Genomic DNA, 14,952 nt, shown 5'->3' with positions numbered 1-14,952 from the left:
GGACGAATCAAAGTAAAGCAAAAGGCAAAAGGGTTTTGTTGCAAAACGGAAGTACACACTCGAGAGGGGCGTGTGGGGGTACTCGAGAGAGCAAGTCGTGCCTGACAGAGTTCCAGTTTCTATTTTTACGGGCTTTTCTAATTAAGGAGTAGAATAATCATGAGGTTTTAGGGGAAACAGCAGAGATTTCTTAGAATTGAGGTGTCACCCATTTTGATACCAAACATAGGTGTCCTCAGAACTGTCACAGTGCTGGCGGTTATGTGGTTTGGTGTGATGATAATGAGTGTATAATTAAGTCTGGGGTAGAGCCTGGGTCCAATCCAGCTCCATCTTGGATGTAGCCCAGGGGTTTCCAATCTTTTGGCTTCCCTGTGCCACATTGGAATCATTTTCTTGGGCCACATATAAAATATGCTAACACTAACGATAGCTGATGAGCTTAAAAAAAAAAAAAAAAAAATCGCAAACAAATCTCGTAACTCTTAAAGAAAGTTTACAAATTTTTGCTGGGCCGCACTCCACGCCGCTCTGGGCTGCATGCAGCTCATGGACCACGCGTTGAACAAGTTTGAATTCTAGCCAGTTTCAACTAAAGCAGTCCATATCCTGTTTGTTAGGGTCTTATCAGTCCAGGCTCTTCTTGTAGCTAATTTTAACAGCTCCTTTTTTGTCGGTCATGTGAAATCACTGTTTGGCATTTTATGTGTCACCTGTAACCACCCAGTGCTCCTATCTCACTACCACTTGCAATAGAATGGGAAATAATTTCTTTCTTCCCTCAGAAATTACTTTAAAAACTAGACTAGAAAATTTGATATTTTGACAATATTCAAATAATCAAACCAACAAAACTCTTGATTTAGTTAAATCAATAGGGCAACTACCAGTAATATGCTTTAGAAACCGTACTACATACATCTTATAAATAGATAAAATTCACAAGAAGAAATGCTTGAAATGAATTTATAAAAATGACAGGTGAAAACATCATCAAAAGTTATCTTTGTTTTGTGACTGTATCTGAGCAATGTCCAAAAATTTTATATCAACCCTAAACAATATCCAGATTTGATCAAGTTGTGCCACTGTGTCTTCAAGTCTTTAGTCATAGAAAATGCAATTCCTTCACTTACTATCTCTTCCTCTATCCATGGGATACTAAATTCCCCTTTTGTTATGAAAATTTTCAAATGTAACCAGAAATACAGAAAACACCCTAATTGGCCCTCATAGGCCCATTACCCAGCATTTACACCTATCAGCATACGACCAGTCTCAATTCATCTATTGGCCCATATATTTTAGCCAGAATACATTTTAAAGCAAATCTCAGACATCAGGGTATTTCAACTGCAAATATTTGAGTGTGCTCCTCTGAGAAGACGATTTTCAAGTAACCACCATACTTTAAAAGTCAATAATTTCTTACTATCATGAAAAGATTTTGTTTACTTAATTCATTTGAGTCAGAATCCCTAAAAGTCCATGTGCTGCATTAAGCTGTTATGTCTTTTTAGTCTCATTTCTTTTATAACAGTTGATCCTTGCTTTATTTATTCTATTGATATGTATAATCAAATGTCCCACAATCTGCATGTAAGTGATTACTCCCTTGTGGTATAGAAATTAACTTAATTTCCTGAACGTCCTATAAACTGGCATATGTGGAGGACTTCTTAGAGTCAGGCTCAAGTATTTTGACAAGTATACTTCACATGTGCTGTTTCTCACTATTTTTTAAAACATAATTTTTTTCTTTTTTTCTTTATTGTCTCTGTGTCATTCTAATTTTAGTATATGTGCTGCTGAAGTGAGCAGCTATTTCTTACTCGTCATTGCTTATTTGGCTCTGATATCTGATTACCCTATATTTAACTGTAATGGTATCTCACTGAGGTTTTTATTTGCATTTCTCTGAAGATTAGTGATGAACATTTTTTCATACATTTGTTTGCTACTTGTATGTCTTCTTTTTAGAAATGTCTGTTTATGTCCTTTGCCCACTTTTTAATGAGGTTGGTTTTTTTGCTTGTTAAGTTCCTTATAGATTCTGGAGAGCAAATCTTTGTCAGATGCACAGTTTGCAAATATTTTCTCCCGTTATTATGTTGTCTGTTTGTTGATAGTTTCTTTCACCGTCCAGAAGATCTTTAATTTAATTAGGTCTTATATTTGTCATTTTTGTTTTTGTTGTAATTGCTTTTGGTATCTTCACCATGAAATCTGTGCCTAGACCTATGTCCCAGATGGTATTTTCTAGGTCATATTCCAGGGTTTTTAAGGTTTTAGGTTTTGTTGGTTTTTGTATAGGATGTAAGGAAAAGGATCCAGTTTCAATCTTCTGCATATGACTAGCCAGTTATCCCAGCACCATTTATTGGACAGACAGTCCTTTCTTTGTTATTTTTGTCGACTTTGTCAAAGATCAGATGGCTGCAAGTGTGCAGTATCATTTCTGGGCTCTCCATTCTGTTCCATTCCTCTGTGTGTCTGTTTTTGTATCACTACTATGCTGTTTTTGTTACTGTAGACTTGAAATGTAGTTTGAAGTTAGATGGTGTGATGCCTCCAGTTTTGTTCTTTTTGCTTAGGAATGCTTTGGCTATTTGGGCTCTTTTTTGGTTTCATATGAATTTTAGAATAGTTTTTTTCTAATTCTGTGAAAAAAGACATTGGTGGTTTAATATAAATATTGTTAAATCTGTACATTGATTTGGGCAGTATGATCATTTTAATTGATATGGATTCTTCCTATTCATGAGCATGGAATGTTTTTTCATTCAAATAGAAATATTGTTAAATCTGTACATTGATTTGGGCAGTATGGTCATTTTAATGATATGGATTCTTCCTATTCATGTGCATGGAATGTTTTTTCATTCATTGGGGTAGTTTCTGATTTCTTTCAGCAGTGTTTTCTAGTTCTCCTTGTACAGATCTTTCACCTCCTTGGTTAGTGGTATTCCAAGGTATTTCATTTTTATAAATGGGTATTGTAAATGGGATTGAGTTCTTGATTTGGCTCTCAGTTTGACTATTATTGGTGTATGGAAATACTGCTGATTTTATACATTGATTTTATATCCTAAAACTTTATTGAAGTCACTTATCAGTTCTAGAAGCCTTCTGGTAGCGTCTTCAAGATTTAGAAAGGGTTACCGAGGAGTTCTTTCTCCTCAATTTTTTGGACTAGTTTCGGTAGGATTGGTACAAGCTCCTCTTTGTGTGTCTGGTAGCATTTGGCTGCAAATCCATCTGGTCCTGGGCTTTTTTTTTTTTTTTTTTTTTTTGGTTGGTAGCTTTCAGATTTTCCATTTCTTCCTGATTCAATTTTAGGAGGTTGTGTGTTTCCCTAAATGTATCCATGTACTCTAGATAACCTAATTTATGTGCATAGACATGTTCATACTAGTCTCTAAAAACTTTATTATTTCAGTGGAATCACTTGTAATGTCATCCTTGTCATTTCTGATTGTGCTTATTTTGAACTTCTCCCTTTTTTTCTTTGCTCATCTAATTGTGGTCTATCAATGTTGTTCATTCTTCCAAAGAATCTACTTTTGGTTTCATTGATATTTTATATGCATTTTTGCATCTCAGTTTTATTCACTTCTTCTCTGATTTTCATTATTTCTTGCCTTCTGCTAGCTTTAGGGTTGGTCTCTTCTTATTTTTCTAGTTCCTCTAGGTGTGACGTTAGGTAGTTAATTTGGGATATTTCTAATGTGTTGATGTAGGCATTTAATACTATGTTTCCTCTTTACAATGTTTTAGCTGTGTCCCAAAGGTGTTGGTATGTGGTATCTCTACTTTCACTAGTTTCAAATAATTTTTTAACTTCTGCCTTGATTTCATTATTTACCCAAAAGTCATGCAAGAGTCAATTGTTTAATTTCCATGTAATTGTAAGATTTTGAGATATCTTCCTGGTATAGAATTCTATCATTATTTCATCTATATATTTATTAGCTGGATTATTGTAAAGAGGAACTTTTCCTCCCAACTAGTTGTTTTGTTCCATTTTAAGATCTTTTATATTCTTCAAATTTGAAGTGTATTTTCCTACATATAGGAGTCAAAAATATTGTCATGACCTGTCTTTGGATGTTTAGTCATGCTGTACTTGAGTGGCTGGGAAATATTAAATAATGCCAAAAACAAATCAGATCATCCCAATGCATAAATTATCCTCAGGCTTACATCCCTTGCTTTAGAAGCTTCATTAATTTTTTGGGTATTATTAACTTTTAGAGCCCACTGACGTCCCATTAAGTTATCATTTTCTTATGTCCTCTTCTGAGTTGCCTATCCCCAGGGAGAAGTTTGTGTTCCAAGGGAACTCGGGGTGACAAAAGAGAGAAAGCATCACTTTTAGTTACAGGTTAACTCAGAAAGAAGACGTTTTGCAAGAAAAACCATAAAATCTATTATTCTTGTAAATTTGTTTAAATTTGTTTGAGTTCTTTGTAGGTTCTGGATATTAGCCCTTTGTCAGATGAGTAGATTGCAAAAATTTTCTCCCATTCTGTAGGTTGCCTGTTCACTCTGATGGTAGTTTCTTTTGCTGTGCAGAAGCTCTTTAGTTGAATGAGATCCCATTTGTCAATTTTGGCTTTTGCTGCCGTTGCTTTTGGTGTTTTAGACATGAAGTCTTTGCCCATGCCTATGTCCTGAATGGTACTACCTAGGTTTTCCTCTAGGGTTTTTATGGTATTAGGTCTAACATTCAAGTCTCTAATTCATCTTGAAATTTACAAGAAAAAAACAAACAACCCCATCAAAAAGTGGGCAAAGGATATGAACAGACATTTCTCAAAAGAAGACATTCATACAGCCAACAGACACATGAAAAAATGCTCATCATCACTGGCCATCAGAGAAATGCAAATCAAAACCACAACGAGATACCATCTCACACCAGTTAGAATGGTGATCATTAAAAAGTCAGGAAACAACAGGTGCTGGAAAGGATGTGGAGAAATAGGAACACTTTTACACTGTTGGTGGGATTGTAAACTAGTTCAACCATTATGGAAAACAGTATGGCGATTCCTCAAGGATCTAGAACTAGATGTACCATACGACCCAGCCATCCCATTACTGGGTATATACCCAAAGGATTATAAATCATGCTGCTATAAAGACACATGCACACGTATGTTTATTGCGGCACTATTCACAATAGCAAAGACTTGGAATCAACCCAAATGTCCATCAGTGACAGACTGGATTAAGAAAATGTGGCACATATACACACCATGGAATACTATGCAGCCATAAAAAAGGATGAGTTTGTGTCCTTTGTAGGGACATGGATGCAGCTGGAAACCATCATTCTCAGCAAACTATCGCAAGAACAGAAAACCAAACACCGCATGTTCTCACTCATAGGTGGGAACTGAACAATGAGATCACTTGGACTCGGGAAGGGGAACATCACACACCGGGGCCTATCATGGGGAGGGGGGAGTGGGGAGGGATTGCATTGGGAGTTATACCTGATGTAAATGACAAGTTGATGGGTGCTGATGAGTTGATGGGTGTAGCACAGCAACATGGCACAAGTATACATATGTAACAAACCTGCACGTTATGCACATGTACCCTAGAACTTAAAGTATAATAATAATTTTAAAAAAATCTATTATTCTCAACTTTCATAAAATTTGACTGAAGCATTCTTAACAAGTAAGCTATGCTAAAAAAAAAAAAAAAAGTAACTGGCTTGTTTTTTGTTTTTGTTTTGTTTTTTGTTTTTTGTTTTTTCTTTGCCACTTGATGAAGCACAATGCTCATGAGGGCCAGGCTTGCTCCCAACAGACTAGTTAATATCATGAGGAAAATAGGAAACAACTCTAGAACTTCTGCAACTTGACTCTGATGACTATCTTTAAAAATGTCCTTACACTTAGAAGAGTAGAGAAAGATGGTACATGCTTCCAGTAAAATGACTCGTTAAAAAAGATCTGACTTGGAGAAAAGAAATGCACATATTTGTACAACAACAATAACAAAGATCTGACGGCATAACAGTCAGCAAAAGACATTCACTGTAATTAGTTGATTTTGCAGATCCCCAAGAGGCTGAGCAGAGAGAGGCTCCAAATATGGCAGGAGTAGCCTTCACAAGAAAATAGAGACTTGTTAGAAAGTTTGTACAAAAAGCAAATTGGACCCCAACCTGAGTAGCCTAATGCTTACTTCTATTCACTCCACAATAGTCTGAGGTATATTCTTAGGAGAAATTAAACCCGAGAGGTTTTATGAAATGTCTAGAGTTCATTTTAATGAGAGAATATAGTGGTTCTCTACTGTCTTTCTTGCTATCAGAGTGTACATATGCCTGATTCTTAGCAAAGGCAGATGCATACTCTTTAGAAATGGGATAAATTCAAGGGGGGTTATATCTATTTAATGATCACTTAACTTCATAGGGTACCTCCATATTCTTCTTCTAGCATTTAATTTGTTCTGATATTTTGGAATTAAAATTCAGAACTCTTTATACCTACCCCATTATTTTTAGATAATGAATCCAAAACCTCATTCCTCCTGTATTAATCTACCTTATTTTTCCCATTATCCCTTTGGTCCTTCTATTTAAAGAAGCCCTTTTTTCCAGGGTGCCATACAGCTTTTCCGCAGCTGTATTGTGTGACACAAATAAAAATAATTTGTAAAATCTGAATAATAATAAAATATATTTATTATTAAACAGGTACCCATGTGTCAAGCTTTCCTTTCCTGAGAAAGAAACGCTTCTTAGCCCAGTCACTAGGAATTTCAAAGGGGGCATCCAAGTAGGTAAGGCTGATCCTCATGTGTTTGTCCAATTTATGTGTCAAGATTTATACAAGCCAAAGTGTTTATTCATTCATATACATTTAGGAAATCCATCTTTAGTTTGTATTTTGCAAACTTGTGTTAAAAGGAGTGAGAGCAAGTTCTCCAGAGGTATATAGGACTCTGAATAAGGAGGTAAATCAGGATATAAAGCCAATATTTGAAAAATATCATTACTAGTAGAAAATCCTGAGAATTCCAGCTTAAATATGAATTCAGAGATGACATGTGCCAATAGATTATCTGCTAAAATCAAGAGTCTGGTTTTCATTATGGGCTTGAGCAAGTCACAGGGAACCCATTGGGTATGGCATCAGGATACAGCCATTATAAACCTTAGCATCACTATCTACCTGAAACCCATGTCTCATCTTCCAGAAGATAGGACCAGGACCATCTTGTGCACAGAGCAAATTGGATCCCAACTTAATGCTTACTTTCCCTTCATCGCATAATAGTCTGAGATATATTCTCCAAGAGAATATATCTACTAAGAGTATGTCTCAGGCTATTGGGCCTAAGTTTGGGGTATTGCATCAGGATACAGCCATTATAAATCTTAGCATCACTCTTTACCTGAAACCCATGTCTAATCTTCAAGAATATAGGACCAGGACCATGTGTGAACAAGAATAAATTTTCAGCTGAGGCAGTGGCTCACACCTGTAATCCTAGCACTTTGGGAGGCCAATGCAGGTGAATCACAAGGTCAGGAGATTGAGAACAGCCTGGCCAACATGGTGAAACCCCATCTTTACTAAAAGTACAAAAATTAGCTGGGCGTGGTGGCACATGCCTGTAATCCCAGCTACCTGGGAGGCTTAGGCAGGAGAATAGCTTGAACCAGGGAGGCGGAGGTTGCAGTGAGCCAAGATCACGCTACTGCACTCCAACCTGCTGAGAGAGCGAGACTCCGTCTCAAATAAATAAATAAATAAATAAATAAATAAATAAATAAATAAAATTTTTGCCATCAAATTAATACCTTCAGATGTTTCCATTGAAGTCAATCCTTCTGATGAGTTAGATTTTGGTTATTGTGACTCATAACAAAAATGAAGTTGACACTGTACAACACAATAATGGTAACCAAAATAATTATTCCTAGAACGTGTATAACCTATCTTTCATACAGACTGACTTCTGGCTATGAGTTGTTTGTGTACTTATTCGGTTGTGCTTTCTTTTGAGGAAAGAGAGAATCCATTGGAAATAAAGGAACTTCTTGTTTCTCTGTATGTACTTGTTTTTGAAGTTGAAGTTTTAAGGAGAAATGGGTTACTATCATTTTAGAGACCTGTTCTAGTAAACATAGACAACTTCCAGAAATCACCCCTTGCACAGTTTCCGACCTATTCAACTTGATCTGTGTATTAGGACCAGGCCCCAACTTTCAAAACGAGGAGTCTCCTTACCCTTGCAATGGCTAATCCCGAACTTTCTTGTTCTGTGATGATTTTTATACCCACCTCAGACCCCATAGAGTGAATGTTTGTTTGTGTGGGAATGTGTTATCTTTACCCATTGAAAAACCTAAACTCTATCTTGGACAAATTCTAGGTTATTGTCACCTTGTCTTATCTTCTCAGAATGTGAACAATTCCTCCTCTATCTAGATGGTTAACTTGAATACATTTATAGAGTGAGACTATGTTTCCCCTGAGCTTTCTTCTTTGTACCCAATGATTGCCTTGCTAGAGGGAGGCGGATGGAAAGGAATCATGCATTCTTCACCCTTTAAAAAGTAAAGCAACTCAGATTTAAGATGTCACACTGTTTTATTGGAAAGTATAAAAAGAACTGTTTTACGATGTCATTACAATGACATGGTGCAAGGACTGGCTCTAAAAAATACTTCTGCCTTGGGAGACCGAATAGTTTAAGACAGAAGCTATCAAATGATCTCATGCTAAACTGTTTATCTGTCAATCGAGAACAGAATTGTTTTCTCTAATAGGAAGTCTTGTCATGAATTTATTGAATATTAAAATCACCACTGTGGAAATTAATACTGAGGGGAAAATTCATTTGATAATCTAGTTAAGGACACATGTTCCAGACTGAAGAAAGTTTAATCTCAACAGTCAGATAAAGATAAAAAACATTATTGGAAGACTTTATCTCTATCCTAAGGGTCTAGCTGCCCCAAAATGCATAAAATTAATAAAATGTTTTATTTACTTCTGTTTTAACTTAATAATTATTCTCTTGGACTAACAAATCAAAAATCCAAACAGATAACAAAACTCGAAGTTCCAAATAGTGTTTATCTAAATAAAAGACATTTTTGGAGTAATATGTATAATTAAGACAGTTTTCTTTCTTCTTTTAATACTTTGCTGTCAATAGTTAGAAATGTGATTAAGACTACATTCAAACTGGATCACTGTTATAAACTCACAAATGGTTTCTATTGCATCTAGAACAGCATTCATCCTTCTACCATGGTCTATGTTTTTTGCATTATATGGATCCATATCAAGTTCTTCCAGGTTAGAGCATTTGCACATGCTGTTGCCTTTGCCCGGAATGCTTCCCTTCTCCCTTCTTCACTGAGATTGGCACTTTTCTCTATCTGGATTCTCTACCTAGGACCTTTATGAATTTATTCATAGCTTTTAAATCTCATAATTTTGTTTGTTTGTTTTCAGATGGAGTCTCGCTCTGTCACCCAGGCTGGAGTGCAGTGGCATGGTCTCAGTTCACTGCAACCTCCGCCTCCCGGGTTCAAGCAATTCTCTACCTCAGCCTCCCGAGTAGCTGGGAGTACAGGTATCTACCACCATACTCGGATAATTTTTGTATTTTTTAGTAGAGACAGGGTTTCACCATCTAGGCTGGTCTTGAACTCCTGACCTCGTGATCCGCCTGCCTCGGCTTCCCAAAGTGCTGGGATTACAGGCATGGCCCACTGTGACGGCCTATTTTATTTTATATTTGTTTTTTTTTGTGTGTCACCCTATGACTCAGAATTTTACCTGCACAAGGACAGAAATTCAATGTGTTCCCTATTATTTCAGTGCCATGTTGGATAGCCTCTGATTCACTGAAAGCACACAAAATATATTACATGATATGAATGAGTGAAAGATTTTAGGGAAACTTTGTAATAGTGCATCTCATTCTTTTCCTAAGTATATAAACTTGAGATAAATTCATAAAATTCTGTGTTCAAGTAAGTATTCAATGTCTATCCATAGCACAAACGACCATATATCATTCTTTTCTACAAAATAAAGATGCAAACTGATTCATTATCTCTTCTCCTCCTCCTCCTTTGAGCATGAGTTTGTGTCCTTTGTAGGGACATGGATGCAGCTGGAAACCATCATTCTCAGCAAACTATCGCAAGAACAGAAAACCAAACACTGCATGTTCTCACTCATAGGTGGGAACTGAACAATGAGATCACTTGGACTCGGGAAGGGGAACATCACACACCGGGGCCTATCATGGGGAGGGGGGAGTGGGGAGGGATTGCATTGGGAGTTATACCTGATGTAAATGACGAGTTGATGGGTGCTGAGTTGATGGGTGCAGCACACCAACATGGCACAAGTATACATATGTAACAAACCTGCACATTATGCACATGTACCCTAGAACTTAAAGTATAATAATAATAATAACAATAAATAATAAAAAAAGAAAGGACAGAAAAAGAATTAACGAAAATAAATAAATAAATAAATAAATAAATAAATAAATAAAATGGTCTGTCCCATAATAGCTGGTTTTATCTAATGCCAGGTATTTGGATTGTGATCCTTACAATGGGAACTAGGTAAGAGTAGAAAGGAGGCTGTGCAAGTCAATCCTTAATACTAGCAGCCCACACGAAGGTGTTTCCTTATTGATTGATAGGGGGCCAAGAATTACCGTAACACATGTCAGATGTGTAATTAGAAATTGTATCTTTCGAAATCTTCAATTCGGTCTTCTAAGCTTCAAGTGGTATTGTACTTCAGCAAAGTACTTCACTGAAGCCAGAGTGTTTGTACATATTTTGAAAAAGATTTACCTCACCCTTGTAGACTCTATTTATGACTCTGGACTAGATACTTAAGTAGAATTACTTGAATAACAAATACCTAGTTAGACAGCTAATTTCTTAATAAATTGTAATTAAGATTCTATTACATGTGATCTAAATAAATTATATACTTAAATTGAGGTAAGTAGGCCAAATTTGTTCATTTCCACCAACTCACACTCTCAGTCTCCCATCTAGGTAACCACTGTAATCCCTGTGATGTATGTCCTTCAAGACATTCTGTGACATTTGTGAATGCACACATCACCCTATGCTGAAAGAGTTTGCTTTCTTTATTTTAATGCAATATTTGTTGGTATCTTTAGATTTTTTTTTCATATCATAATAAACCTTGCAAATCACTATGTGACAGACATCATGTTTTTGAACTCTTCCTAACATCACATAAAATTGTCATAATGATATGGTTGTTCCTTAATTACTTTCTCATTTCCTAATGCTGGACATACAGGTTAATATCATAAAGAATAATGGCAGTGTCAAAAAGCAAGCACATTTAAAATTTAATAAATACTACCAAAATCCCCTTCATAGTAACCATACCAATTAATATCCCCCACTAGGATTCTAAATACCTGACATATACTTTTACCCACACTTGATAATGACAATATATTTTTAAATTATCACTCTGGTGAAAAAAAAAATTTTAACTAGTTTCTGTGATAAAATGTATGTGATGGTTAGTTTTATGTGTCACCTTGACTGGGTCACAGAATGCCCACGTAATCTGGTTAAATATTATTTCTAGGTGTGTCTAAAAGGTTGTTTTGGAAGAGATGAGCATTTGAATTGGTGTACTAAATAAAACAGATGGCCCTCTCCAATGTGGGGCCCAAATAAAACTAAAAAACAAAAGAAGGTTGAATTTATCTTCTCTCTCTTTCTTTCTCTCTCTCTCTCTCTCTCTCTCACTCTCTCTCCCTCTCTCTTTTTACTCACTCTCTTCTCTCTCTCTCACTGAGTGAGTTGAGATATCATTCTTCTCCTACCCTTGGACTGGAATTTATACTAACAATGCTTCTGCTTTTCAGGACTTCAAACTTGGCCCGGAATAAACATCACTGGTTTTTCCAGGTCTCCAACTTGCAGATAACGGATTGTGGAATTCTCAACCTCCAGAGTCATGTGAACCTGTTCTTTATAATAAAATGTGTATATATATTTACATTGGTTCTGTTTCTCTGCAGAATCCTAATTAATACATGATTGAAATTTGCATGTATGTTTATTGAAGTTTGGTGTTTCATATTTTGTGAATTGTCTTTTTCCTATCCTTGTCCATCTTTATTGGATTAATATGCATCTTAAATATTTCCAATGTTTCTCTTTGGAAATCCTGGGTATTACTCTTTTATCTGTTACACAGAGTAAAAAATGTTTTTTCCTGTGTTGTCATTTATATTTAACACTGTCGGACTGCTTATTTATATATTATTTATTTTAATGGAATCATTTTTACCAATGACACTTCTCATGAAACACTGTGTCAAATTCTATTTGAAACCTGTTAGATATTTTACTGAGAGCACATTTAATTTATACATTAACTGAGAGAAATGTAATATATTTTTAAAATACCGAACATTTCATTCAGGCAAAATGGCATCGCTTTGGTTTGCTTGGTAAGTTTTTATGTCTTCAAAAATTTTTTTAATCATATAAATATTTATGTGACATTGTGTAATACCAAAAAAAAATCATAAATGCAATATATGAATATAACTAAGTGCAGAATGGTTACATTTTTTTCTCCAAGAGGCTACAATTCTCATTTCTGGTAAAATCAGATATGAACTTTATATACAGAAAAACAGATTGGTAATTAGCTTCACAATTTTACCCCAAAATGACGTATAGTTTCATTTTTCTCGGATCTTTTATAAAATCTAAAAAAGCAGGTAAAGGAAAGCTTTAATCTTTGGTTTCTACCATTTGAAAGATGCTATAATCTATTGCAGCAGAGCCAACATATGGAGAGATGCCTATATTAAACATTATTTCAAGACTGAAGCAGTAATGAGAATCTTTTCACTAAAGAGGTTATTACATAGGAATAACACATTTTTTAGAAATTCAGAATGATAAAATATTGCTATAAAAACCTGTAGATGCACTTTATTCATATAAGCTCTCTTTTTAATGAGTGTGGATTTTAATCAATAATGTCTCAAAAGACAGAGGCAACTGCATCAGACTAAATTGCCTTACATATGTTACATTGAATGGAATATTGAAATTATAATTATCCTATAAAATGTCAAATTATATAAAAATAGGGAAATGTATTCTGAATTAAAATAATCCAAGTACTTTGGTTTTATAATATTATGTAAACAACCAAATGTCTAAAACATAATTGTAAACAGGTAGAGTTGTAGAGTAAAATGTGTGTTTGCATTAACATTGAAGATACTTGCTTAATTTTTTAAAATGGAAAGAAACATACAAAAGGTATACAGAACTGTTACTTTCTAAGTTCACGGCACTCTATAAGATTTAAGGCATCTTAATCTCTAAAAAATACAACAAACACAATGATAATGCTTTTGGTCATGCAATTAAACCCATCATTATGGATACAATTGCTGCAAATTGATCAAGGTATCTAACACTGATATACAAGATGGCATGCTGGCATTTAATAGGTAACTAGTGGTCAATAATGGGCTTTCAAGATATTCTCTGTCCTACTATTTTGTTATTTTCTCAGTTGTTTAATAGTTCTGTTGTTACAGTACACACTGCCGAGCTGAGCTCTCTCTCTTTTTCTTTATTCTCTCTCTCAGTTTACTTTTTCATCCTCAAACGTATTACGTTTTTCCTCTAATTCTCTGTGCTATATATCCAAATTAATTGTTCTTTACTTATGAATACTCTTGGAGCTCAGCTTCAGAGTCCTTCTTCTGAAATTTCTCTCTGACCCTTATCTCACATACAGATTCCTTTTCACATTCATCTTCTTTCTTCTTTCCATATGCTTCCTTTTTTCTGTAGCCATTTTTGAAAAAAGAATTTTAAGAAATGGCTATATATCCTTTCTGGTCTCATCTCCATTTCATTTTATGGTTTTCAGTTTTCTATTGCGCTCAGTAGTACATCGTATTAGTGACATCCTTCAAATACTGTATGTATGTTCTCAAAAACAGAAATTAAGTGATAAAAAAATTCACACAGTATGATTTTCAACCTCAGCAACTCTCCAAAAATGCTGCTCTCCTATGACCATTTGTCATTAAATGTATTTATATTACTATATGTAAGAGGCATATATCTTTAAAACTAGAAGATGAAATAATGAGAAAACAGCTGATAATCTTATTGAAGATCCTTAGTACATGTTGAGTCCCATTTATTTTACTACTTTCAATAGTCACTCTTTGTTTCTGGCTTTTGACAGTTTGATTGTGATATGTTCAGGTATGACTCTATTCTTACCAAGATTTAGCAACTTTTTCTTAAATAAACCTCTTCTGATTATATAATGGAAAACATTAATAAAAACTTAACTGATCATTGTAAAATGCTAGAGCTGTAGAAGGGTTATATGAGAGTTTGTGAGGTCCTAAGAATCTATAGCCAGGCTTCTTGGTGAAGGTCTTAACCTGAATGAAGCTGGTCTGTAAAAACTAAGAGAGGTGGCTATTTTCTCAAATGCATAAATAGCAGCCAATAAAATAAATAAAATAACAAAGCACACTCACAAAGGAAAGAATAAAACAGAAACAAAGCACAAGCAAAGCAATAAATTAAATCTCCAGAAACCAACCAAAAAAGAAATGGAGATCTATGAATTGCCTGGCAAAGAATCCAAAATAATAATCTTAAAGAAGCTCAGTGAGCTTCAAGAGAACACAGGTAGACAACTAAATAAAATAAGGAAATAGATGCATAAACAAAACGAGATTATCAACAGATATAGAAACTATAAAAAAGAACCAAACAGAAAGTTGGCAGATAAAGAGTACAATAAACTGAATTGGAAAATTCACCAGAGGATTTCAACAGCAGACATGATCAAATTGAAGAATCAGCAAACTTGAAGACAGATC

The sequence above is a fragment of the Chlorocebus sabaeus genome, chromosome 5, assembly GCF_047675955.1.
Source record: "Chlorocebus sabaeus isolate Y175 chromosome 5, mChlSab1.0.hap1, whole genome shotgun sequence".
Lineage (NCBI taxonomy): Eukaryota > Metazoa > Chordata > Mammalia > Primates > Cercopithecidae > Chlorocebus > Chlorocebus sabaeus.
The sequence above is the reverse complement of the archived record's forward strand: the minus strand, read 5'-3'. Positions refer to the sequence as shown.